We start from the raw sequence: 27462 nt of genomic DNA on the forward strand, positions 1-27462 counted from the left end.
TGGGAAGTCCGTCTACCTCATGATCTTTCCATCTGTTTGGGCTCTCTACATTTTGTTAACCTCAGAAAAGGTCAAGGCCGTAAGAGGAAGAGCTGGACAAATCTGCAACCAGCCTATACGCTCCTTTCTTTGGTGCATCGTGTGTTTCAGGACACTGTGCAGGGCTGAAAGAGCTCCACACAATCGAGTCCTCAAAGAGCCGCTGAATCCTGAAAGGGTCAACTTGACATTTCCTGGTTACAATAACAGCTTTCAGCGACACAGAGCATATAGAGCGTGGAGCCAGCATGTCACCATCCATTCCACCAGTCTATTGACTAACGGGAACATCTCCCTGGACTTGCTGATACAGGTTCAGCTTTTATCCCCTTAAATAATTCAACTCCATGCCCTGACATTTACAGCCTTCCATAATAGGTGACTCTCTGACACGGTGACACAGAGGGCCGAGTCCGATTCAAGAGGACACATCAGCCAGGAGGAGGAGGAGGGCAGTGAAAGTGTCATCTTCTAAACCGCTCAATGATTTTAACATAAAGGCCGCGCTCCACGCATCGATACCACGATAAAGTCAGGAAGCAGCCTGCAGCTAACTCTTCACTCGCGTAGAGGAGGACAAGGAGATGGGTTTTAATGATGTCCAGATCTGACCCGGGTCAGTTTCAGACCGTATTGATTGTGAGTTCAGTTAACTGTGTTTCAGTGAGAGGTCAGCTGTAAAAGAAAGAATGTTTGGTCTGATGGAAGCTTTAAACTCCGGCAGACACGCTTTGAGACCTTCACATCATCCCTGAGATCCTCCCCCACATTCTTGCAGGGCTCTGATAATCCAGCAGGAGGCAGAGGGCACGCCTCTGAGGAGCTCCACACTGACACATAAAGACAAAGGTCCCTTCATGCAGTCTTTCACAGATGTTTGTGCTAAAGTAAATCCAAGAATAATACAAAATTGTAATCAATGCTTCAAGAGGATAATTAACTGGATAACAGCAACTTATTCAAGTTATTATTATTATTTTGAAAGCAGATTTTAACAGCCGATGCGGACTAGTGAAGGAAAGATGGCCGATGGCAGATATTTAATACCGATATCACGTTACATTTCCATACATTTAAACCAGCAAGATTTGATATGCCGTCCTTCTAGATGTGAAGAATGCATGACTGCAGCCCCATTGACGAGGCTTCCTGCCCGTGTCTGCAGACTGAGTTTGTGAATTGTAACCTGATGCATAATTAAAAGCTTGATTAATTGTTCTAACCAATTAATTTGTCTATCTCTATTTTTTTCATTTGCTAATCAGTCATTCAGGTTTGAAGATCACTCTTAATCAGGGGGGGTCATGAGAGGTCTTCTAGAATGTTTTTTTTTTTATTATCTAAAAAATAGTACATTTTATCCATTATAGTAAAAATATGGACAAAAATAGTAGCTAAATTTGAAATAAAACCTTGAAAATAGAAGATGTAATGAGTTGAAACACAGCCTCATGCTCATATAGGTAGGATCATTTTCTGCAGACCAGCTAGATCAGGCATGTCCAAAGTACGGCCCGGGGGCCAATTGCGGCCCCAAGGTCCCTTATTTATGGCCCCAAACTTCCATCTTAAATTTATAGCAAAGAAATGAATAACCTTCTGAATCATCTGTACATTTGCAGTTTCTTTCAAGCGCACAAACAAAACTAAAGTCAATCCAGAAATGTCTCAAAAAGCTTCATATGGACTACCTAAAGCCAAAGCACTGGGAATCCTGCAAGACGGCAATAAAGAAGAAACACAAGAACTCTTAAAGCTGACAGGTTTTCAAATGTGAAAATGTTCTTGATGAACTCTAAAAGTTCAGAAGACACAAAAGAGGACACAAGACAAGATCAAAATTATGAAATTGTGCAGAAAAGGGAAACATTTGGTGCATAAATAATGTTCAGAACGCAGGAAAGTAATTATGTTGTTCTTAAAATGTTGTCTGCTGGTCAGAAAAGTCTTGAAAACAACATGAAAAAGAAGTGTGATGAAATCCAGATCGTGATCCTGCTATAGGAAAATAATGATACAATATTTTTAAAGTTTGCTAATGTTTACATGGCTTGTGATAAAAACTGAGGACTTCCTAGTTACTGTTTTATTGAGAAAAAAAATAAAATAATTGTTATTAAATGGATATTTCATGACGTTTAGGATTCCTAAGTCTCAGTAGGAGCCACTGGCCCTGAGGTGTTCTGAAAGCATCATATGTGGCCCTCTTTGAAAAAAGTTTGGACGCCCCTGAGCTAGATGAACCCACATTAAATCACTTTGAGGGACAGCTGGGGTCGCAAGTCTGGCATTTATATTTTGGGGGTCACAATCTGAATAGTTTGGGAACCCCTGGTCTAAATCACCTGTAGGTGTGAATGTTAGCATGTTATCCCTGTGATGGACTGGCAACATGTTCAGGGTGTACCCCTCGGACAGGCTCCAGCCCCCTGGCATGAACATATTCACACCTACGGGTGATTCTAGGGTCACCAGTCAACATGTCGAGCGTGTTTTAGGAGAGAAATCATGCATACACGTGGAGAGCATGCAAACTCCATGCAGAAAAGCTCCTATACTGACAGGGATTTATACCAGGAATTTTAGGCAACAGCTATTACCATTATTATATATTACCATGCAGTAAGATGCAAGAAGATGCATATATTTTTTTTAAATCAGGTTTAAGGGGTTAAAGTTGTGTTCTGAGACTTCTGGTGGAGATTCTAGCTCTGTGTACTTTTAAGGAGTAAAAACACATTTTGTATGCTTTCATTTCTTCATAAAATACAGAATATAACTACTAAATTGCAAACCACTATGACACAACACTAAACTAACACATGCAATGTGTCATCTTATTTCCTTTTTCAGTCCAAAAGATCGATACAGACTCCAGATTCAAATCATTTACATTTCGGTCTGAGACTCACAGGGTTAAACTTCTCCTAACATGAACTGTAACATATCCTGCTTTATTCATGTGTTATTAGTATTCAGCTACACCTTTGTACCTTTTCTTTGAACCCTACAGGAGCTAATGTGAGTTCATTTGGGTAATTATTGTGGGATGTGTTTTTTATTTTGAAGCAGCCTGGTCTCATTCAGAGGGAAGTTTCTCTTGATTCATCTCTGCTGTGGAGGAAATCTAACAGATAGATTGTCAGCTGGGATATTCTCCTTCATCTGCTCCACTAATTACTAAACCTGTGTCTGTTTTGTGCAATTACAGCCGACAGCAGCAGCAGCAGACACTTTTCAGATATCATGAAATTAATAAGGGACTCGAGGCTTTGTGCTGTCGAACAAGGACGCATATAAACGAGGAGGTTTGACAACAAAGAGATGATGAGCCTGCAGACGAGCAGAGAGATTAATGTGCTGCTCTGTGAGGGATCCTGGAGCCACTACAGACAACAAAAGGAGGATCTCAGAAGCACAGGGCACTCAGAACACATCCTGATAACCTGAGACCGACAACCTGCAATTACCTGTTTCGAAACTCAGGGGCATCATTTGCTCTAAGACCTCCCCAATCACATTAGACAAGAAGAGGGAACACACTTTAAAGAGAGCCACCTGAGGAAGGCCGGACCTGCTAATTGATCTGTTTGGCAGAGAAGCAACATCTTCTGGATTCAGAGAGGAACTCTACCTGCGATAAAAACACAAGCATCATATCAGAAGAGTTATGAGAAGCTGAGTGTTAACAATGGAGGTTCCTCCTCGTAGCTCGGCCTGCAGAGAAACAGCAGCCGTGACTCTTGATAGAAATGAGCCCGAGTGATGGATTGTGTTCCCGTGCATGTGTATCACTCATTACACGTCACTGCTTCCTAATGGAAACTAACCCAAATATTGATTAAATGGCACAGATCCGAGCAGCAGCGTGGTGATACGTACAGTAAGGACAGAGCAGCGAGCCTCCTCCTGACGACGCTGCAGCTGCTGCTTTAACACAGTAGATCTTTTCCAGCTGAGTTATGGCCCCAGATTGAGCCCAACGCATCGATCTCTGATAATGTCCCTGCAGTTCATGGAATGGTTGCAGGACATAAATTCTGCTGGACGACGGATCGGCCCTAATAAATAGAAAACATTGTGACACCATTGCAGTAAAAAAAAAATGTTTTTTATTGGCAGCGTTGAGGGATTTCATTACTTCCAAACGCCTCCAGGATTCCTGCGAACACTTCATTTCTGTCAGCTGAGGCCAGGACTCAGAATAACTCACAGGCGTGAAAGCAGAGAGTTTGGACTTCATGACGGCGGCTTTAACAGTACGTCCGTTTAAATAGGAAGAAGATATAAAATTAGATTTATCACAGACCGCATCACCACCCTCTTTATGTCCTGAAAACACTCCGTCTGCACACATAAACATCTCTGTCCGCTTTTTCCCCAGAGAGCTGCGTGAGTGTTCCTCAGAGTGAGGAGGGGCGTGTCTCTTTGTTTCTGCATGCATGCACACACACAGTCAGAGTTTACCCGGGTGTGTAACCCCCTCCACCATGAGAGGAGAGGCACCCATTCCTACCCATGAGGCCGAGCGCCAGAAAACAGCACCAAGAGCGTCACGCAGCAGCCATCCGGACTAATGAAATACACAACGATGTATAACAAACAGACGGATTCTCATGCAGAGACTCAGAGGTGTGCACATGTGCAGTTAGGAGCATGCACAATGTTACACAGGGGTTCAAACCTTTCACTGCACCAGGGGGGGGTCTGGCTCTGCAGTGGTTTAAATAATCATAGGGTGTTATTAGGTGTGGTGGCAGTCTTATTCATGCTGTAACCTTTTATCAAATAGTAAATAAACACTGCAGAAAGCAGGTTACAAGGGCACGTTCAAAAAGAGTCACCTGAAGAGGATCCAGAATTAAACGCAGAGCGGATTCCTGTTATCAAAAATGTGAGAAAGTGACTTCCCTATTCCTCTGCTTCACTCTCACCCCCGTATTAACTCGACACCAGTGCAGGACTAACATGGATCATAACGTTTGGGGAGAAAGGGAGACAAACCTCAACAGACTGATAAAGCTTTTTAACTCGAAGTGAAGCTAACTGAGTTTAAAAGTTTAAGTGGCTTGTTTACGATTACACTTTTAATTTGATGCATGAGGCTTTCAGCACGCAGAGGTTACAACTCAGGATGTTCAGAAGCAACTAACTTCAACATCGTTCACACAGAAATGTTCACTGCAACTATCAGACTGTTGTTAGTATCAGGAAACTGAGCACAACTCATCAACACAGCTAAACACAGATATACAGAGTCTGCAGGGCTACCGCTAGCAGAGCTAGCTCCGTCTGCAGGTTAGCGTCCTCATGCCTGTGCTGGTTCCTCATGTCTCTGGTGGAGTGGTTATATGTCAACCAGACACAGTCCTCATACAACTTTATCCATTTACTAGATCAACATACAGATAAACCACACTGTGCTACCAGATGACATCATCACCTGTGCTGCTTTACATCCAGGTAGTAGAGTGTTTTAGCTCGGCTAGTGATGGATGGCTATGCTACAGCTTTGACGTGACATGTGACAGGATTTCAGGACCCTAATAACAGAACAATCAATAACTCATTTGACGGACTGGTAATGTTGGTGCAGACCATAGACTGTATATATAATGGACAGCATTGCTCTGCCTTTTACCATTGTACGGTTCTAAAGCCAAATTATCCTGTTCCAGAACGCTGACATCTTGTAAATTTTATGCAGCCAGAGTCTGCCGGTAGGGAATTTGTGTATTTCCATGGTAACAAGCTCTGCCCTACAACGTACCGTCCCGAGGTCCTACAGAGTTCCTCTCTGCAGCAGCTGTCAATCAAAGTAAACCCGGATGTAAAACCCAGTTTTTTAACCTCTAATAACTAATGAAATATAAACTCTTCAGAAAAAAGAGGCCTTGAACACAAAACAGTCAAATACTAACTACATATCACCACAGCATACGGATGTGAGAAACATTCATACCACGTGTATTTATTTTTTAAAGTTTGACTGCAGCCTCATTCAAATGAATGGGGGAGACAGAGTTTTTGTACTATACTGCAGCCAGCCACTAGGGGGAGCAGTTTTTGTGGCGGCCTCACTTCCAGCCAATCGAGGTTACGTCCGTTTTATATACAGTCTATGGTGCAGACTGGTGAGGGTCCACTAACTGTGCACACCCCTCGTTGCAGCAAAGATTACAATACATGCTTATTTGTGGAGTAAACATGAACAAACTATGATGATTCAGTTCTGCTCTTGTGTAAGGTCAGACAAAAGATGCAGTTTATTATCGTTCCTCTGAGTGCATAACGTACCACAAAGTGTGTTCATACTTCTGCAGACTGTTTTGTCAGCAACAACAAGAAGCCACTGTTGTCATAAAACGTCAATATCCACTGTGAGGTGTGCGTGTATAGACAATAAGAGGCTCAGTGATGAGAGAGATGTGAGCATATTCTGATGGTTTACACCTTATTAGTCAAATTTTTATGAAGCTGGAGTATAAAAATACATTTGTGTATGTGTACAAGATATACACATCCTGGCAACTAAACAAGTGTGCATGCAAATATAACCAAATCACAATGATACCAAAGAACTCCTCTTCACTCCTACTGCTTAAAGACATGCTGAGCTTCTCATGATATCTATGAGCTGTGTCAGTGATGTTTATGTGAAGCTAAAATGTGCATTTCTTTTCAGGATCTAAATTTACTCATCGCTGTAACAATACCAGAGAATCATCTCACGATTATCGTGACCGAAAACAATCAGTTATTATAATATTTATTGAAAACATGGTGGGAGAAAAAAACAACATCAACTTTACTGTTTGTCCCTTCTTAGGAAAAGTACTCCAAACATGAGGATAAGGAGGCGGAGAGAGAGTCTGCAACCATAATTGTATGGTTGTTTGGAGGGCTTGTGTGTGAGACCACAGACTGCTCACCACTCTGATATCTTTGGCTTAATGTCCACACGTCATGACAGGTTTTGTTCTCTCTCTCTGCAGTCACTGTAAAGGCTGGCTAGCTGGTTTCTGAATCTTCTCCTGCTGCTGCATCGTCATCTTCTTCTTTCCTCCACTTTAAAACAGACAGCAATCAGCGTAAATAACCACTACTGCCCCCTGTGAACCATGTAGATACACTATGTTACTATGTGCTTGTTTTCAGCACAATATTGATATTTATGTTTATAAAAAGACGTCATCATCAACACCAGAATACTGCAATAGCCCGACTCTTAACAAAAGACAGGCAAATAGATAATAAGTCAACTGAATTGTTTTATACGTTTGTGCTTTGATGAGCAGACAGAGAATGAAAAGATGATATGAATAGACGACCTCTGACCTGCGACAAGCTAAAGCCTGGTTTATACTCCTGCATCAAAGTAGCCGACGCCGTAGGTCCATGTAGCCCTGTTTCAATGCATAAGCCTACAAATGTAGCCTGATGTGCATCTCTTCCGAAATGTAACTACACGATGAACTGCAGCATCTTATTTCCTGCATTTACAACATTTCAGGAATCCCAGCACATCGGCCGTGCATTCGTGTTAAACAAAACACGCTCTGAGTGCTATAGTTCCCTGTGGACAAGCATGCAGAAAGCGTAGCGGGATGGGAAACAGGAGATCTGACAAGCATAGGAACAACAACTACAAGCGTTAAGGCAGATATTGCAGAGCGGCTGCACCGTAGGGTCAACACTGAAGTATAAACCAGGCTTTCGAGGCAGCGTCAGAGCTAAGTTAAGTCAGAATAAAAGCACACATCTCTAAAAAGAAGAAGGTTGGCTTTGACTGATGAGAAACCTCTAAGGGGAATAAAAGCAGAGACAGCACCTGAGCAGAACAAAGAAAAGGAGTTGCATGAAAATCTTTGGAATAATGGAAAATGAGAGCGAGCAGGAGTAATGAAAAAAGATCAAACTTTAATGCCCCCTGAAGTTAAATTGGGTATTAAAAAGACAGAGTGTGGAAAGAGGAGGTGAAGAGACGGAGGAGAAAATGTAAAACATGTCATTAGAGCTACATCACAATCTCCGGCTCGTTCAGACACAATCCTCTCTGTTCCCCGAGCTCCGGTCAGCTGACCGCAGAAACTGCTTATTGTGGTTCTTACAGCCTGCAGTCAGACAGGACATTACTCTCCACAGCCGTCCACTCAGTGGGTCTGTGTGGGTGGGTGTGTGTGAATGTGTGGGGAGGTGTTCACCACAGAGCTGGACACACTCCAAGATATCACTACAGCGAAACTGACGCTTACATAACTGAGGATTTGAAGTCTTATTTCCTTTTTCAAACAGCATCAGATTGTTTCTCTCCACCTCTCCGCTCGCACACTACTCGAACAACAACTATCGAAACCATGGCTTCCTTCTTCCCATCATGCAACAAACGCTCAGATAGCGAACGCTCTAACAGTTACTCTGCGGTTTTGAGAAGCTGCATTAGCCCACAGAGGAAAAGAGAGCGCAGCTATGAGGAGGCTGCATTACAGCAAGCTGCTGAAATCAACCACATCCTTTGTCAGGGCCTCCAACAAAAGCGGGAAGGAAGAAGGCATCTCTACGATGCAAATACCAAGCTTGTATGACTGTAAACAACACAAGGCCGTGTGTGTGTGTGTGTGTGTGTGTGTGTGTGTGTGTGTGTGTGTGCTCAGCAGCATGTGCAACCTATTTACTTTGCATGAATGAACACAACACTATTGAATAGTGTTTAAAAAGTGAGTCCATGTTTCTTCTGTCGCTGTCCCACACATTTATCAGCTTCATGTTGAGACACGTATCACTTATGGGGTTTGAATTCCTTACATTAACATGCAGAGTGCTTGATTTGTGAGGAAGAGGGCAGATGGGAGGGACAGGAAAAAAAGGAGTTGACTTTGAAACTTTTAGTGCCCAACAGATTGCATTAAGGTCTGCCAGCTCGAGCATATTTGTGACATGTCAGTTCAGAGCAGATGATGGATGAGCAGGGCGATTTGAGCCCTCAGTGTGTGTGTGTGTGTGTGTGTGTGTGTGCGTGTGTGTGTGTGTGTGTGTGTGTGTGTGTGTGTGTGCGTCCTCCCTCAGAGTCAGCTTGATAGGATGCTGCTTCCATATCGCCTTAACTTCCTGTCGCAGAAAATAACAACCAATAAAGGCCGAGCAGGAAGTGGGAAATTGGTGTAAAGGAAGCAGTGACTGATTACACGTCAGTGAGAGGACGTGTTCGAGTTAATCTTCATAACGGCGAGCTGCATAACGCCACAGAGCTGGGATAAGTGGGTGGCATTAATGGAGGGTCGATCATGGATTCTTAGTGAGGTATGAAGCGGGACAGTCAATGATGTGCATCTAATGACGGTCACGTTTTGCACATAATGTTGATTTTTCTAAGTGAGTTAACGTGAAATATTGTCCTCTTCTTGGAAGTGCTGACCTCAGGGGATGAGAAGGGAAGGCAGCGCTGCGGTGCCAACAACTGTAGTTCCATTAGCGGCCACACGAGGCTGAGTCTGAGAGTGAGTCGATCCACATCAGGCCTCATTTAGAGACTTTAAAGCAGTGTGAGACGTTTTACAGCCACAGACTTTATGAAACATTTGGAGGTAGTTTCAGTGACGTCACCCTCCTGAAGAGAGGAGTGTGCAAGTGCAAAACATTTTTCAACAAACTCAAAGAGGAACGTTTACGATGAAGGAGTCCCTTTCAACAAAAGATCTTTTTTAAGTTCTAAAAAATAAACTGAGTTCGACTAAAAGCTGCCGCTCGCTTTGTCAGAAGAATGAAATCCAAACATTTATCCACTCAGAGACGGGAGATGTTGGCATTTAAACTCGATAAAGACTTCTTTTGATGTTAACTGATTTTAAAACTTAACTGATTTGACATTTCAGTATTTGTGTTCTCAAAATAGCTTGTGAAGACTGCAGCTTGTGCCAACTGTGCAGGAAATCTGCATGACTAAAGTCTCTTATTAGGACGCCACAGAACAAAAATCAAAGGCGTGTGAATGGAGTTGATCTCAAAAACAAACCATTCATTCTGTCTGCTGCACACACTCACACAGAGCTTCACACACACACACACACACACACAAATACACACACACACACACACACACACACACACACAAACACACACACACACAAAGTCACACACAACACGAGGAGAAGTCATTCACAAAGTGAAGTGATTGAGCCTGTACAGCTCGTGAGCTGCTGATTCATGTCTGTGGCGTCAGCGCTTCACTATATTATAAAAGCACAATGACGTGAGCCGTGAGGCATGTAAACAGTCTGAGGCACAATGGCCTCTCCCGCCAGTCGTGACATCACGCCCCGTGCACGCCCCACCCGAGTGCACACACACACACACACACACACACACACACACACAGTCAGCGCTGTCAAACCTGTCACCCTTGTAACCACCGGCAAGTTACAGCTGACACAAAGGCGAGTGTGTGGCGGCTGGTGCTAAGTGGTGTGACGCTGGGAGGAAGCGAGGCAGAGGAAGGGTGAGAGGGATGAGGGGTGATGATGCTAAAATTAGCCCTCTGTCACAAAGTGACGGATGACCTCATGCTGGCTGTCACCTCACCCCGCCACTGAAATCAGGTCATCTGGCAAAGGACCGCATCCTCTCCTCGCTCATCCCCATCTTCACATTTTCTTGGTCCATGAAATCCTGTTCCAATTATCCAAAACTACGTCTCTGTGCGAGCTCACACTGGACTGATATCAGTGCTTTCTATGCATGTGTTTGAATCACAGAGGGGTAACTAATGAATTATGATACTTAAGTCAACATATCAGATTGTTATCTGATGTCATTTCATGTAATGTTTCCTGGATGTTACTCAAAACATTTCTTGTCTTCTCATGAAACCACAATCAGGAAGTCCTTCACTGAACATACCAGATCTATCAGTCACCCTACATTGACCTTTTCCTGTCACCACCACTGAACACACACACAAATACACACTGACTGCACAGCATTATCACCCCAGCACCTCCCTGAGCAAAGTTCATCTCTGGAAAAAGAGGGGCCATAAAAAAAACACACAATGCAGCGGCAGGTATTTCAAAGGGCCGAGACGCCCGGGGAAAGGCCGAAGCGGTGGCTGAACAATGCTATTGCCTTATCCTGCTCCCATTTCACCGCTCCTTCCTTCCTCTATTATGTGCCAGTCAAGTGTGTCCCTGGAGGCAGAGGAAGGTTCAGTCTCAGTGTTAAGGGTGCAGGAGCAGAGGAGGAAACGTCCACAGTTACTGCTGATGTGTGTGCAGATAAAGGCGGAGGACAGGCAGGCTATAGGCTTGAGATTGTGGCATCAGAAGTCATCAGCTGCAGGAGATACAGAGGTGGTGTGTGTGTGTGTGTGTGTGTGTGTGTGTGTGTGTGTGTGTGTGTGTGTGTGTGTGTGTGTGTGTGTGTGTGTGTGTGTGTGTGTGTGTGTGTGTGTGTGTGTGTGTGTGTGTGTGTGTGTGTGCGTGCGTGGAGTTCCTGTTTACATGAGGAGGAATCACTAACAGGAGAGCTAAGTGAAGCTGACAGATCGCCCGCGAGGACATGGACTGAGAGAGGAGGAGAGAAGAAGTGTTTGGAGTGAGGGCTGCTCGTCTGTTGCTGCTTTAGAGACTTTCACCGCGCAGCAGAAATGATAATAAGAGCCTGAACCGGCCTTTTGTTTACATACATGCAGTTGAGATTTGTGCAGCAGTGTTGTTGTGAATGTTCTGCTCAGTTAGTGATGCTCAATTCAGCATCAACACTCGCTCAGCAGCAGCAGCAAAGGAAATGTTGGATAAACATGCTCTACGGTGGCAGCGCTGCTGAATAAGTTCAAGGATGCACAAACAGAGAAGGGATGTGTAAGATTGAACAGAGTGCGCAAAACATGTTAGCATGCTAACAGTTTGTAAGTGTACCTTGGCCCCAAATTAGCAGAGCTGTTCTCCTTCTTTATCTTTCTGGTTATCACAGACTTTGTCCGTTCCACTGATCAGAGTCGAGCAGTGACGTCCTCTGAATGATGTCAAGCTCGAGGAAGGAAGCTAGCGATGTTACAATGCATGTTCAAGGTTGTTTGTCGTTTAAATTTAGTTCAGTAAGGACCGCTCTCATCAAAAGAGTTAATTATCTTCATGCAATAAGTTATATTTGGTGGTATGGCCCTTTTCTGGGAGCTCCCTGCCCTTTCATGCGTCTACGTAGAATGCCAAAGCCTGATGCAGGGAGAGCACACCTTCCCTCTCTTTCATGTGTATAAATGGAAAGCCAAGGCAGGGAGAGCAGCAGCAAAAACTGCCCGGGGTACAGAACAGAGCGAGCATACATATGACACTGGTAAAATCAGACACAGCAGGAAGGAGGAGCTAGATGGAGGAGGTGAAGAGGTTTGCAGGGGGAGCAGGAGGAGAAGGCAGAGTGTCAGCTGATGTTCAGTTTGCCGAGCTTGACTTCATTTGCCTGTCTGAACTAATGCTATTCTCATGAGTTTAGTTTAGTTTTTTTTAGTTTAGTTTCTTCACACACATCATCACAAATGTACATCTACATATATTCAGTAAACAGTTTCACAATGGTTGGATGTGTGGAGAGGGGTGACCCCAGGGAGGCTATTTCAAGCTTTTAATAGGGGGCCCAATTTCCCACAAATACAGTGACAACAGACAAGATACAACAACAACATGCTAACAGACAACAAACATACAACAGACAATCCCAATATTATGGTTACATACTTAGATTAGTGGGTGCATTGGTATGATCAGTTAATTAATCATACAGTTAATATGGAACTGGGAAAAAAGCGAACATTGAAAACTTTGAGTGAAAACAACGTATTTGATAACCAGTTAGCTACAGTCAAACAACAGCTAACGCTAACGTTCACTGGCTTACTAGCTTACATTACGGCTAGCCATAAATGTGTTATCAAATTGAAATGAAGCCCAGTGTCCCTCTGGACTCAAACTCTGCAAGGTCATTAAAGTTGCTCATTAACTTAAAGCAGTGACTGACCACCTTGAGCACACCTAGCACATAACATTAGCATTTTAGCTTCCCTGCATGGCCACAGTTTGAACACAGTGAGGAGGGGCGTTGGCATGCTGCTGATACTGTCATTTCAGGAATCAGGTGTTGCATCATTTCTCTGTTAGCTATCTTTGAATCCTTCTTTCTTTCTTTCACTTTCAATTCAGTTTTTCTCTGAATTGTTTGGATCCAAAAAAACAGACAGACACACCCTGAGTCTCTGACGGCCTGCAGGTAAAGTCTGATTCAACTTAAAACCAACCAGTTTGAGCAAAACCCTTTTCTCTTCTCCTTCAACATGTGAGCACTTGTTTGAATCCTCTCAGAGACGGCATTTGTTTACACCTGCCTGAATGGAAAGGGCAGATGTATTGATTTAAAATGCCCTCGGCATGTATGATGCATAAACAATGAGCATGTTTGTTTTCTGTTCTGCCGAGGGGAAACTTTGTCTGTTTACTTGATTTGGATGTGAAAGTTGTTTGTTGTTTGTGCAGTCGACCTGAAAGGCTGAGTGTAAACAGCAGGGAAGGCGTTTGTTAGAGTCTGCACCTCACAGCTTCTTCCCCTCAAAGTGAAAAGTATCTCACAATACAGTCCCTCCAGGAAGTTGCGATTTCGCGATCGCAACTATCAACGCAAATTCAACCAATCAGCGCGATTTTTTCGCGGCCCTGCAATTTTTTTACAATCACCGCAACTTTCCCGCAAATTTGACCAATTACCTCAATCTCAGCCCCTGTACGTCATCGGTTTTGTCATCAATTTGACTTCCTTGGAACATAAACATAAGTCCTCACTTGATCGGCACTTTTCAACAACAAAACACGCACAGAGAACGGGTGAAGAGAGGGAGGACAGCAGGCAGGACAAGTGACCATGACAACGTTATTATTTATAGATTGAGGGGCTCAGTGTTAGCTTGGTCTCTACCTGCAGCAGGTGTGCTTTATGAACCAGCTCTCCTCACCTCCATGCATCTGTCTCATCTTCATTGAGGATTTTTACCCCCGGTGTGCGTTAGTGACAAAGACACAACCGGGGGAAGTCTATTACTATTTGATGTTTGACGTTGTTGCCGTGGTTACCGTAAAAAGCTCTGCGTCTACAGCTTGATTTATTCCAGTTTGGTGAAACATCAGACACATTCAGTAAGTTTTGATCAACTCCTTGTCATCAAAGATGCAGATTAATTTCAGAGTGCCTTGAACTGACTGTGCATTAGTCGCTGCGAGGTGCATTCAGGGACCGTCGTAAATGTGCAATACAGACCTTTCATGGCATTTTTCTGTGAATCAAGAGAATCAAAATACAGTCAGTGGCCACATCAAGAATGTTTTCTAAAAACAACTGTAATTTAGAGTGTTTACTTGCCCCTGAGATGTTATTGGGGGACAAAAGCAAAAAAAATAATCGCAACTTTCACCGCAATTTTTTCAAAAAGCTGTCGCAAATTCAGGTTTTTTGGGCCGCAACAATCACAAAAAAATCCCATGAAATCCTGGAGGGACTGATAATAACTTCCTTCAATTTGTTACCTTCACTTGTTCAAACTCACAAAACAAATTGGGTTGAATTCTTCTGCACGACTTTAATGTTTGGGCCCCTCGGGCAAGCAATTACATCTCTGACAAGTCGCTCTGCCCTTCACTTTAACAGAAGACGTTAAAATGCTGCAGGTCCTTCAGGAGAACTTCCAAGGCGAGCGTCTGACACTGACATGACACAGACAGATACCGAGCTGCAACAACAAAAGCAGTTTTGAGCGTCTGTCTTGTCTGCTGTATTAACAGAGGCTTTATCACCAATATTGACGGACGTGGCTGTGAATCTGCGGATCTATTTCGGTAAACCCACAAGCTTAACCGAGGTCAATCCCTGAGCTTGTGACACCTCAAACAAAGCTTGTGGCTCAAAAGAAAATGGTACATCAAAAGAGTGACATCCCCCACGGAGGAAAGACAGAGAAAGAGAGAATAAGAGAGAGAGCAGGGTTTACGTTGGGCAATATTTACCTGCTCGTGGCCGGTTTGACAAGCGGATAAAGATATCATCAGCAGCAAAAATGTCTAGAGGGAAGCAGCCCAACAATAACATCCATGTGGGGCTGTATGACAGATTTTTTCACTTTCACCCAAATTCCACAAAGGTAAAAAAGAAGAGATTCATTGTGGTCAAGTGATATGAAAGCTAGATAGATAGATAAAGGACGCCAAAGATTTATGGAAGCAGAACTTTTTAATGTGATTGTCTCCTTTTTTTCGCCTCTTCAGTATTTTTACCTTCTCCATGTTAGGTTCCCTTCGCCTTCAAGGGCCAAAATCCTCCCCGGACATCTGATTGCCCTAAAAATAAGTGTTTTGCAGCCAAAGGAGCAAGCTGTGGGCTGGGATTTTTCACAGACCAGTTGTCCCAGAAAATAAAATAGTGAGGGTCATTAATCGGACACACCGGCTCTGGAGGCTGAGTGCCAAAAACAGCAAGTCGATGTTGGAGAAAAACAGAGAAAGAGGAAGCTTTATAGAAAAGAATGGACTTATCATTCAACTTTTAAATAAAAATATATGACGACTATCAGAGAATAACCTTTCATGAACATTTCTGGATCAATGAATCAGGCCAACTTTAGAGCAGGACAGCTCAAAGATGTCATTTGAATGAACACAGTCATGGGAGAGACTATGCAGGGTATTGGTGAAACCATCTGTAGGAGTTTGGGATTTGTGTTTTGTTTAAGTGAACTTTCACATTCGAACAGATCGATGTGGGGATTGAACCTCTTCAGGACAGAGGAAGCATCCAGAGCAGAGGAGGAAAAGAGACAGTGGACTTCATCCAACAGAGTTCAAGCTGGAATGTTTTGGTTGGCGTAAAGAGATGCTGATCCCCGATCAACACCAGAGGGGAGGCAGACGAACACTTCTCTGCAATCCCTCTTGTATATTTAGAGAGATATTTGTGCAAAACCCACAGAGTCAAAGTAAGTAAATAATACAGGAGGATAATCTCACAGGAATTATGTTTAAAACAACATGAAATACAGCCGAGGTTTATCAGAGAGTCAGACGGTTGTTATGTAAGTAGTTTAAACTGAGAATTCTGACCTTTTGATTGAATTAGAGAGAAAGGATGTCTGCTCTCAACTTCATAGAAGTCCATCCATTAGATGTTCATTGTATCACGTTAAAAACCGCCAGCATGCACCTTAAGGCAGTGCTAGGATTTATCACCTGGGTAGGAAAAGTATCTCATAGTTTCCACTTCTTGGAAGATTTTGTCACAGTACTCTATTGTTGATCAGAGTAATGCAACATTCAACCTGTCAACCAACCAAACAACCAACCATCCTGCATACATCAAACAACCAACCTGTTTAGCAACAAGCAAACCAACAAACCAACGTCCAAACCAACCAACCTGTTTAGCAACAACAAACCTACAAACCAACCAACCAACCTGTTTACCAACAAGCAAACCAACAAACCAACATCCAAACCAACAAACCTGTTTACCAACAAGCAAACCAACAAACCAACATCCAAACCAACAAACCTGTTTACCAACAAGCAAACCAACAAACCAACATCCAAACAACCAACCTGTTTAGCAACAAGCAAACCAACAAACTAACCTCCAAACAACCAACCTCTTTACCAACAAGCAAACCTCCAAACCAACCAACCAACCTGTTTACCAACAAACTAACCTCCAAACCAACCAACCAACCTGTTTACCAACAAACTAACCTCCAAACCAACCAACCTGTTTACCAACAAACTAACCTCCAAACCACCCAACCTGTTTACCAACAAACTAACCTCCAAACCAACCAACCTGTTTACCAACAAACTAACCTCCAAACCAACCAACCAACCTGTTTACCAACAAACTAACCTCCAAATCAACCAACCAACCTGTTTACCAACAAACTAACCTCCAAACCAACCAACCTGTTTACCAACAAACTAACCTCCAAACCAACCAACCTGTTTACCAACAAACCAGCCAAAAAAACAATCTGCATTCCAACCAACTAACCAACCAGGCTGCATACCAATAAGCCAACCAACCAGCTAACAAACTAACCAACCTGCATACCATCAAACAAACCAACAAACCATCCAACCTACATACCAAACAATCAACCAACATGTTTACCAACAAACCTGTTTACCAACAAACTAACCAACCTGCATACAAAACAAACAACTAACCTGTTTACCAACAAACAAACCTGCATAACAAACAAACCATCCAACCTACATACCAAACAACCAACCAACCTGTTCACCAAGAAACTAATTAACCATCCAAGTAACCTGCATACTAACCAACCAACCAACCAACCAACCAACCAACCAACCAAACAACCAACCTGTTTACCAAGAAACCAACCAACCTGCATGCCAACTCACTAACCAACTAACCTGTTTCCGAACAAACCAACCAGACTGCATACCAATAAACCAACTAACCTGTACACAAACCAACCAACCTGTTTACCAACCTGCCAACAAACCATTTACCCCAGTTGACTCTCCTGCCAACCTTAAATCAACAGCCTTTTATGAGGGTGGTTGTATCATGAAAACCGGCTCCTCTGTTTACAGGAAATGAGACACGTAAAGACTGTAGGTGTTTCATGTCACACCTAAGGTGCTGCTGGGATGAAAGCTTCATCAGATTGTCTTGTGTGTAAAACATGACTGGATTTAATGAGCTGTGTTGGATAAGTGAAGTGTCTCCTCAGGCAATATCCTCAGTCTCACAATGTTCTGTATATAATATAATTAGAACCCCCAAATGAGTCACTTCATCAGGTAATACAAAGGTTAAAAAAGCCTGTAACACAACCTGATATTCACACCAAGAAATGTGAGGAGGTGTGAGGTAGACACAACTGTTTATCTGGTAGAAGGATACCAGCAGACACATCCTTTCTCTCTAGCAAGAACTTTGTTCCTAAATTTGTCCAACACAGCCGTTACAGTCATGCACACAGTAAACAAGAGGGACTGCAAGAAGCTGTTAGCTTAGCTAGAAGACAACTATGACTGCTCATCTTGTCGAAGAGTGCAGAATACACACACAAAACGGAGACATCTTCCAACCAGTGCGATGACAGAAACACCTCTCATGTCTAAATAAACAGATCTGACGCCTTTCCTTTCACACAGCATATCCTCTATGACTCATTCTTAAAGGCCAACTATTAAATGCTGACTCACGGCCCGGATAACAAGCGCTCTCATCTCGCTTCAGGAGTCCATTCGCTTTTAAGTGAACTCATCAACACGGACATTATTTGAGTAATTCAGGGTCATCCCATGGGCGCATAAAATGTAACGGTGACCAAGCACCAATCGAGCCCAGAGGAAACGGCATGACGGATCAAATAAAGCACGTGGTGAAGTGGAGGCCATGATATGAAGGAAACAGGAGCATCTTTCCAGCTGACCTCCTTTTACCGGCTCTCTCATAGACTGATTTATGATTCTTTCGTTTGCCTCTAAATCGCCAAATGGGCTGGCTCCAACCTTATCTTCCTTTCTTTTTACAACCTCATGCATCAGCAGAATCACTCGGGTCTATAAACCAGTTACTTCTGTTTGTCCAAAGATCAAGGCTGGTATAGAAAACAGAAACATTGAGGCTGGACTGGAGTTCAAAAACAACACAGGTCCGGCTGTGTTTTATGCATGACAGAGTTAACATGCTGGGCATCTGTAGATGTGAAATGAAGGCCTGAGTTCTCCTGATCTAAGAGCAGGGATTCAATCCCAGCGTGAAAGATCATCCAGAGCTTCTCCGACCATCAAGTCTAGAATAACGATTGGAAAGTCTAAAAAATAGGAGTAGCGATCAACATATACCTAACACTTGGAAACCTCTGTTCCAGTCCCCAGACTTAATTCATTAGTCGCTGATAATTATAAAAATATAGTATTAAAAATAATAATAGTAGTAGTAGTAGTAGTAATCATAAAAATGTCTTAAATAGTAATAATAAAAATAAGTCATGTATAATAATTATAATTTTAAAAATTTAAATATATGAAAAAAATACAAAAATTAAAAATAATAATAATAGTAAGTAATTAATTAATTTAAAAAATAGAACAATATTAATATGAATATTAATAATAATCTTTATTCATATCACACTTTTCAATACAGGGTAACAAAGTGCTTTACACATGAGAAATAAACTAAAACAAAATAAAAGAGAAATGTGAGAAAGAAAAATAAAAGGAAATAAAAAATGTTGGAAGAATTAAAAAAAAACTAAAATATTCAAACAATCCAAAAATTGGAAATATAAAAAAATAAGAAAACAAAAAATAAATAAATAAAATAATGAAATCCTTCCACTGAAACTGATAAACAGCTAATGGCTAAATTAAAGCTCTATGCCAGTATTATTATACATCTTTCCAGATTGGTTCATTGTGTTGGAGTCACTTCCTGTTGATGGTTTAATGTTTTCTCCGTCCACTGTTTCCTTTTGAGATCACACAGACCCAGGCGTGTCTCCAGATATCATGTTGAGCTTAGATGGAAACGTGACTCATCCGTCCAGAGTTCAAACAAACTTACGAACAAACAAACGGAGAGCTTTGACATTTTCTCTTCCAGCAGAGTAAGTCTGGATGGATAGCTCACTGGTTTCAGAGGATGGAGGAGGATGTTTTGTGGAAACTTCAGTGATTATAGCTGCTGGAGCTGCGATACAATCAAAGTATGAGGCACCTTGGTCAGTAAGGGAAGACGTGTGCCATGCTTTATTGACTTAGCAGAGTCAGTGGAGTTACAGTCAGGCTACATCGTAATCCTGTTGTGACAAACAGGCCAGTTTTTCCCTGAACACATTAGATTTCTAATGAAAAAAAACCCTGTTGTTCCAGTTTACAACACTACATCAGCTTAAAGTCACTCAAGTCTCATATTGTATGAGACTAATGGATTATAAAGCACTTTGCAATCTGTGTCTGGATTAACGGGGCACGCCCATTATCTATAAGAGAGACAAATGGAACTTTTTCAAAGGGATTGTCTTTTTTTTCTCCTGTACTGAGTGTGTCAGGATTAGGTCGGAGCCGTTCTCTGTGTGTTGTGTATTGTGACAGTCGTTCACCAGAAAGCCTTCTCCCATCAGGCCGTGGTGGTTTGAATAATCAGTGTCTCAGTGATTCATGGTCATCACGTCGGCAAGCTGCCCTCCCTCCCAAAGATCAGACAAGAATCCAAATAAATGAATGAACATCCATCTTAGGAATGTGAATTGATTAATGATTCACGTCATAAGTGCACACGTCATTAACTGACATGTTAATCATTTACTGTTCTGCAGAATTCAAAGAAGCATGTTTCTTTCCATAGCGTAGATAAACTGGGCTGCAAATGTGGAGAACAAACTAAAACACATGAGTGCTGCACTTTCTCTGAACTTTCGACCCAAAGTAAGCCGTCAATCAAATTTAAAGAATACTACCACCAGGTTTCCTCTCAAGAGTCAAGGGTTGCTGACGTTACTTAAAGGCACTGTGAGGAATGTCCATGTTGTGTTGATTCTGGTGCCCCCTCTGGTTGAAATCAGTACTGTTGTTCTTGGATGTAGACTAGACTTCCCATGGGCACAGTGGGCACACCCTCTGAGGTAAAGATGTGTCTCTTCTTTTAATCCTACTTTTCTTTGTTTAGACCACTTTTATCAGGATGCAGACCGATTAAATTAGTGGTGCAACGGATCATCGTTGATCCGTGATCCGTACGGATGCCTCTCCACGGTTCGGCACGGACGTGGTCCGCGGATCGGTTGATGGAAAAAAAAGGTTGCGCGTCAACTCACTCGTCAAGCGCAGTGGTAGTCATGGCAAGTGAAGGAGCAGAGGAACATTATAACCCTCCTGCTTCTTGTAAGTCACATGTATTGGAGCATTTTGGTTTCCCTGTGAATTACAGTGAATGCTGAATGTGCTTGAGCCACGTTATGAAATTCCGTCGCGCACCCACTAGACCAGAGGCCGTCAATACACGGCCCGCGGGCCGCATCCTGCAGCCTATTTGTGGCCCCCGAACTGTTATTCCTTCACTCTGTGTTTTGGTCGGGTCACCGCGTGTTTACTGGGATTTTTTTCTCCATGTCAACGATACGCAGACAGGCTGTTACTGGGTCACTTAGAGTCCAATGCTGCAGTGCAATTTTTAACTTTCACTTTCGTTTATGGAGCAGTTTGCATGTTGGCACTTTGCCAGCTGTAGGACCCTAGAATAAAACGGTGTGTTCACAGTTTGCTGCTCAAAGAAAAGTGGGCGGTGAAAATCAGCAAATGAAAGAAGAATGGAGTGAAACTTTAGAAGTTCCTCTGCTCCTTCACTTGCCATGCCATGAAATGCAGTGAATGAGGTAGGACTGGGCCCACAGATAGGGTGCTTTGCACATGCAGTACATTTTGAGTTGAATGTTGTTTTTATTTAATGGGCAAAGAGTTTAACAAAATAAATAGAGGGACAAAGTTATATTTGTCTTGTCTTCTTTTTTTTTTTTTTTTTTGTTGATCCGAAAAATGATCCGATCCGTGACTCAAATCCGTGATACGATCCGAACCGTGAGTTTTTTGATCCGTTGCACCCCTAGATTAAATCATGTGTTGATTTGTAGCTACGTCATATTATTATGTGTAACGTAACAACGATTAGACTTTGTTCGATATTCAACCACAAAAAACATCCACAAAGTTCTGCAGCTCTGTGCAGTCCGCTCCAGTTTTGCACCTGATTGTTGCTGCCACGTCTCCACTCTGTGCAGAGCTGCGCTGTGTGCTCTCATCCTGACGGCGCTGAATTCTATCCATGTTTACGATGACCTGGATGGAGCTGATTCATGACAAATGTGACTCAAATTTCACAGTCTTATAAGCAGCTGACCTCCTGGAGCGAGCCTCTAAAAAGAAGCTTGTTCAAATTTAGAAAAACTAATACATTTAGAAAACGCTCCATGTTGTGTGTGATGGCACAGCCTGTATGTGCAGGGGTTGATCCTCTGACAGCTTCAGACTGATTTAACTCCTGGTTATTATAATAACAGTAATGTCAGAGTAATCATAACAGACTTTCTATACAGATGTGTTATTTCTAAGTCATCCAGAGGTGAACTGATGTACTAACCTCTAAAAAGTTTGAGTGTAACATTGTTTAAAACTTCTCTGCAGATGTTGAATATTTAAAACTGACTGTGTGGAGCTGTTAGCGCCAGTGTTTGTTTGTTTGTTTAAATAAGTAAGGGGCCTGTTTGCTCCAAATTAATGCATTGTTGCTTATTTAAATGTATGCAAACAACACTAGTGCACATAGACGCTATATCCTCTGCAGGGTTGTTTGTGCATACTTTGTGAATTAGACACTGTCTTTTTGGCTTGTTTGCACGTAGGTTTATTGGGCGCAAAAGCTCCACAATCCTTCAGTTCACTATGTCCTGAAAGCTTCCAGGTTCATGCAACATGAATTCAGCAGTCTGAGGAAACATCTTCTCTGCAACAACTGAAACATCCTGTTTAATTAAAGTGAAGTCAGAGATGAAAAGCAAAGGATCAATATTTCTGACATGTTGGAAAGCATCATCAAATCAAACCTGCACGCTCTCTCAGTTTGTACCATGAAAATGAAGGAACACTCGTTTATCGGTTCACTCATCAAACAATGATTTAAAGCATGAATCAAATACTACAACAAACTGTGGGGAGATTTAAACTCAGTGTTCGATACCTTCACTGATTGTGCCTCAAATTCCAGTTTAATTAACACGAGCAACCCTGGCCTTAAAAAGCAGGAGACACTTTGGCAGTTCATCAATTCCAGCAGCGATATTTGTATTGATCTCTGACTGGATAGATTGAGGAACCTATCCATTTCAGCACTTCTGCTAATGAGAAGATTGGAGTACCGAAGCAGCTCTCCAATCCTGAAGGCTTAAGTTTGTTCTGCTTTGACAGTCAAATGTGGCTTTGCTTTGATAATGCACGGCTGTTTGCATCACATGCAAGTTTTCCTTTCCCTCAAGATGTCGAAGACAGAGAGTTTGGCTCAGACGGCGGCGAGCGCGGGGGCACAATGAGGCAGCGTGTTGACTGGACTGTCACTGACAACCAGGAGAGGGGCTGAGAAAATCAATATTTGGAGTTTGACCCTGCTGCCCCAGCAACAGAGAACACAAAGGGGTGTGTGTGTGTGTGTGTGTGTGTGTGTGTGTGTGTGTGTGTGTGTGTGTGTGTGTGTGTGTGTGTGTGTGTGTGTGTGTGTGTGTGTGAGAGAGAGCTATTCTGTAAGAAGACCATGTCCAAAATATTAATTACCCTCATGTAAGCAGTTACTCCTGGGCCTCAAACCAGACTTCAGATCATTGTTAATGATTACAATGAGAGTGTTATCACCTGCTGAATATAGTCATGTCATTGTTTTAATTTTATTAGCTGGGCGGTTATTTTATTGTTAGACAGGAAAACTCATTTCCTGGAAGGCGTCCAGATTTCACACAAAGGCCCTTTCAAAATAAAATGCTATTATGCTCTCTGAGAAACACGCTCTCTACATTCTTGACATTTTCATTCCTGAAGACAAAATCATTGGAGTAAAAGAAATCTTTGTGCGTCATGAGTCAAAAACATCCCACCACTTCGCCACCGCTGACAGTTACACAGGACTTCCACCACATCCAAGCCCGGTCTGTCTCTGATCCACTGTGGTCCGGCTCCGTGCTCTTTCGTCCGGTTGTGTTTTCAGAACGCAGCACAGAGCAGGACCGCCGGACAGTCATGAGACTGAGGTTTTCCCGCTGTAATCACTAAATCCAGGATTCTCCTCCTCCCCTCCTCATCCATGTTGTCTTTCTGGTCCTCTGAAAACCTCTGACCTGTTGACTCCAGGCCTGGCTCCGCTCATCATGACAGTTTGTTGTTGTAGTTAAGTGAAATACGATCTGGTGATAACACAGAGTGTTTTATTCTGAAAATTAACCAGATGTTTTCATTTTGTTTTGGTGAAACCTGACTTCCTGTCCCGCTCCATCTGCTCTGTTGAGATTGATGCGTCGTGCTCCGGCATCTGGCAGAAATAGAAGTCTTGTGTATCTGATCCGGAGGACTCGGACCTGCTGGATCAGAGACGAAGCCGGAACGCAATGGAGCGGATCCAGTGGAAGTTAACACGTTGACTAGAATAGAAACCTATCAGATCCGGTGCTGTGACGGATCGGAGACGGACCGGACACGGATCTGGTGGAATTTGGCCGTTGGAGTCCCACATCTGCGACATCCGTTTCCACTGCTTTTGCTCTCCTACAAACTCCTCTGCAGCTCTTCCATTAGATAATACCATTATCACAACAAAACTCAGGGCAATTAAATGCAGATTACGCTGTAATTCAGATCCTGATGCATTAGTCTGTGCTCCGTGGCGGAGCTATCTAATACAGCTCTAATGCATTCGGGCAGTAATATCCCTCTCTAATCCTTGGTAATGTTCGCTGCTGCACCTCCCCACGGATTAACCAGACCCTCTCAGTTTTAAAAGCATTCTGATCTGAACACAAAGTAGCATGCACCTCTGACAGCTCACCTTTTATTAAGTCCAATCCCTGTCTGTCATATTATTTAACAAACGTGTATTATCTCCTCAGCAGCAGGAGGTGAAAGCAGGTCGTCAGAGTCACATGGAGGGGACTCAGTTATCATGACTTCAACAAAATGTGATGTGAAAATTGAGACTTCACAACATATTTTGAATACCTGCTCAGCCTTCCACCTCTCTTTCTTTAACAGGAGAGTATAAAAGTAGCTACAGGCAGATTCTCAAAGGCAAAGCGGAAATGTAGGAGCTGACAGAAAAGGCAGTTATTTGATTGGCTCCATGTACGCCGTCCTTGTCCTTGTGGTTTTTGTCTTACTCCTGTATGCGATTTCAAAAGTGGAAAGATCTTTTTCAAACACAGGAATCCGTTACTGTTCTGATGAAAGAAAGACGTCATGGCTGCAGGAGGTTTGATTTCCTGCCCTTAAAGTCTCACCTAATGAATAAGAAGTTATAAAAAGCTTCTGAGGATCCTGTTCCTTCATGATTTTACTTTATTAAACCGTCGGCAGCTCAATGTGACGAACAAACTGGATGTGTAATCTCTTAGATGCATGACACAGAAAATACGTCACAAGGATAGAGGCTGCATATTTCTCCTTTGAAAGCACATTTTGGTTGCTTTCAGCTCGTTTTAGTCCGGGCTATGAGGACGTAGAGGCTCTAAATCGAGATCGAGTATCACATGTCTATAAAAATTGGTCATGCAAACAGAAGAGACTGAGTTTCTCCCTCCCTTCTCTCCGTCATGAAAATTAGAGAGAGGAGAGTGGTGGAGGTAGAGCATACAGATGAAGAGGAGTAAGCTTGAACTCAAACAGGCTTCTCGCCCAGCTCGGTCCTCTTTCTAACTCCTCTCTCTGTTTCCTCTCTTTCCTCATTAAAGTTTAGGAATAAGGGGAGGTAGAGCGTACAGCCTAATCTTTGGCAGCCTCTCCCCAAAACCCGCTTCTCGCCCTGGCTCTGCCTTCCTTGTTCTCTTTCCAACATCTCTCAGTTTATTCACTCTTTCCTGGTTTGGTGTGTGATTATTGTTGGAGGAGTGAGCATGGAGTTTCTTGGTCACGAGAGCTCACTGTTTAGCCTCCCTGAGCTGTCATGGCCCTAACTTTTCTAAGAATCAGATTCCACCGCTATGCAGACGATACCCAGCTCTACATTTCCACCAAAACCATCACATCTGCCATTCTTTCCCCCTTCAGAAACAGCAACTTCCTCAAAATTAAATCTGAAATCATTCTTATTGGCCCCAAATCCCTCCTCCCCTCCATCCAGGACTCCTCACTGAGCATCGATAGCCTCACAGTCACACCCTCCCCTGTAGTCCATAACCATGGCATCATCCTCGACCCCACTCTCTCCTTCAAACCACAGAACCAAAACACCCTTCTTCCACCTCCTTAACACCCCGGTAACACTCACACCTCCAGACTGGACTGCTGAGACAGCATCCTTTACGGCCTTCCCTCACACCCATGCTTCAGCACCTCCACTGGCTCCCCATACAGCATCAAATCCACTTCAAGGTCCATCGCCGCCAAAACTCTCTAGAGCTCCCTCCCTCCAAACATCCTCAATTCTGAGTCTCTTCACTCGTTTAAAACTCAAGCAGTTTGACCTTTGTTATGATCAGCCAAAGTTTAGGTATCAATGTACATATCAGCAGACTCACACACTTTAGTATTGTTTCATTAAAATCCAGTGTGACTGCAGTCTTTGTTGTCTGCTCTGAAACCAGCCTGAGTAACTCTGTAGAGAGAGAGAGAAAGAGAAAGAAGGATGGAAGGACAAAGATGGAAACAGAGCCTTCCCCGTGAGGCAAATATTTAGCTTCTGAGCTAAAAATACTCGCCTGATTGGATTCCTGTCTGTCACTGAGTAGCTTTGATGCAACGTTTTGGGGGTTGACGTGGAAGTCAAACTTTGTGAAGTCTAAACAGGAAACTTTTAGTCAGATCAGCTGCACTCGCTCCGCACTCACAGGCGGCGTCACACAGATTTCCATTTCACTGCATCAAAGGCATGCTCTGGATAAGTCACCGAGCTACAAGGACAGGAAGAAATCACAACAGTGCTGTAATCACGCTTTTGGTGACTTCCCTGACTTTATGGTATCTTAAGGCTACCTCAACACGTATATGGTTATTTTTAAGAACTCTAAATAAATCTTGTCATGGAGGCCATTGGCCACTCGGTTTAAGCGTGCGCCCCATGTACGGAGGCTATAGCTCTCGTCCCAGAGGTCGCAGGTTCGGCTGCCGGCCTCGACCATCTGCTGCATGACTTTCCCTGCTCTCTGTTCCCTGCATTTCATGTCTCTCTTCAGCTGTCCGATCTATTAAAGGCGAAAATGCCCAAAAATATAACTTTCAATAAAATCGTGTCCACAGCAGAGGTGTCTCTGAATGTTTATCTGTCCACGCAAAAACGCAGAGACTGTTGAAACACCTGCAGAAGCATGCCATGCCAGTAGGTGGGGAGAGCGTGTGTTCAGTCGCACGTCAAACGCCACAGAAGAGCATTGTGTGCATGTGTTGAGCGTCTTCTTGAGCTATTGAGCGTGATATATTTATTCGCCCCCATGCCGTTAACAAACCGGTAGACCGCCATCTTGGAGCATGCACGAAAAATACAAACAACACTTTCCATGCGCAGGTTCGTCAGCGGTTCACAAAACTTTTACGGTTTTAAAAATATCAACTTGTGTATTGTTAACTTTCTGCACATAGCATAGTGTAGTTTAATGATCTTAGTTGGCGACAAGGTGTGAAGAAC

General features: G+C 43.0%; 1 protein-coding gene across 1 annotated transcript in view; it reads right to left on the reverse strand.

Moving 5' to 3' along the window:
- Nucleotides 1-27462, reverse strand: part of prkcaa (protein kinase C, alpha, a) — a 174936-nt gene that overhangs the window by 130007 nt on the left and 17467 nt on the right. The gene's annotated exons all lie outside the window — the stretch shown is intronic.

This window comes from Notolabrus celidotus, chromosome 7 (genome assembly GCF_009762535.1).
Source record: "Notolabrus celidotus isolate fNotCel1 chromosome 7, fNotCel1.pri, whole genome shotgun sequence".
NCBI classification, from domain to species: domain Eukaryota; kingdom Metazoa; phylum Chordata; class Actinopteri; order Labriformes; family Labridae; genus Notolabrus; species Notolabrus celidotus.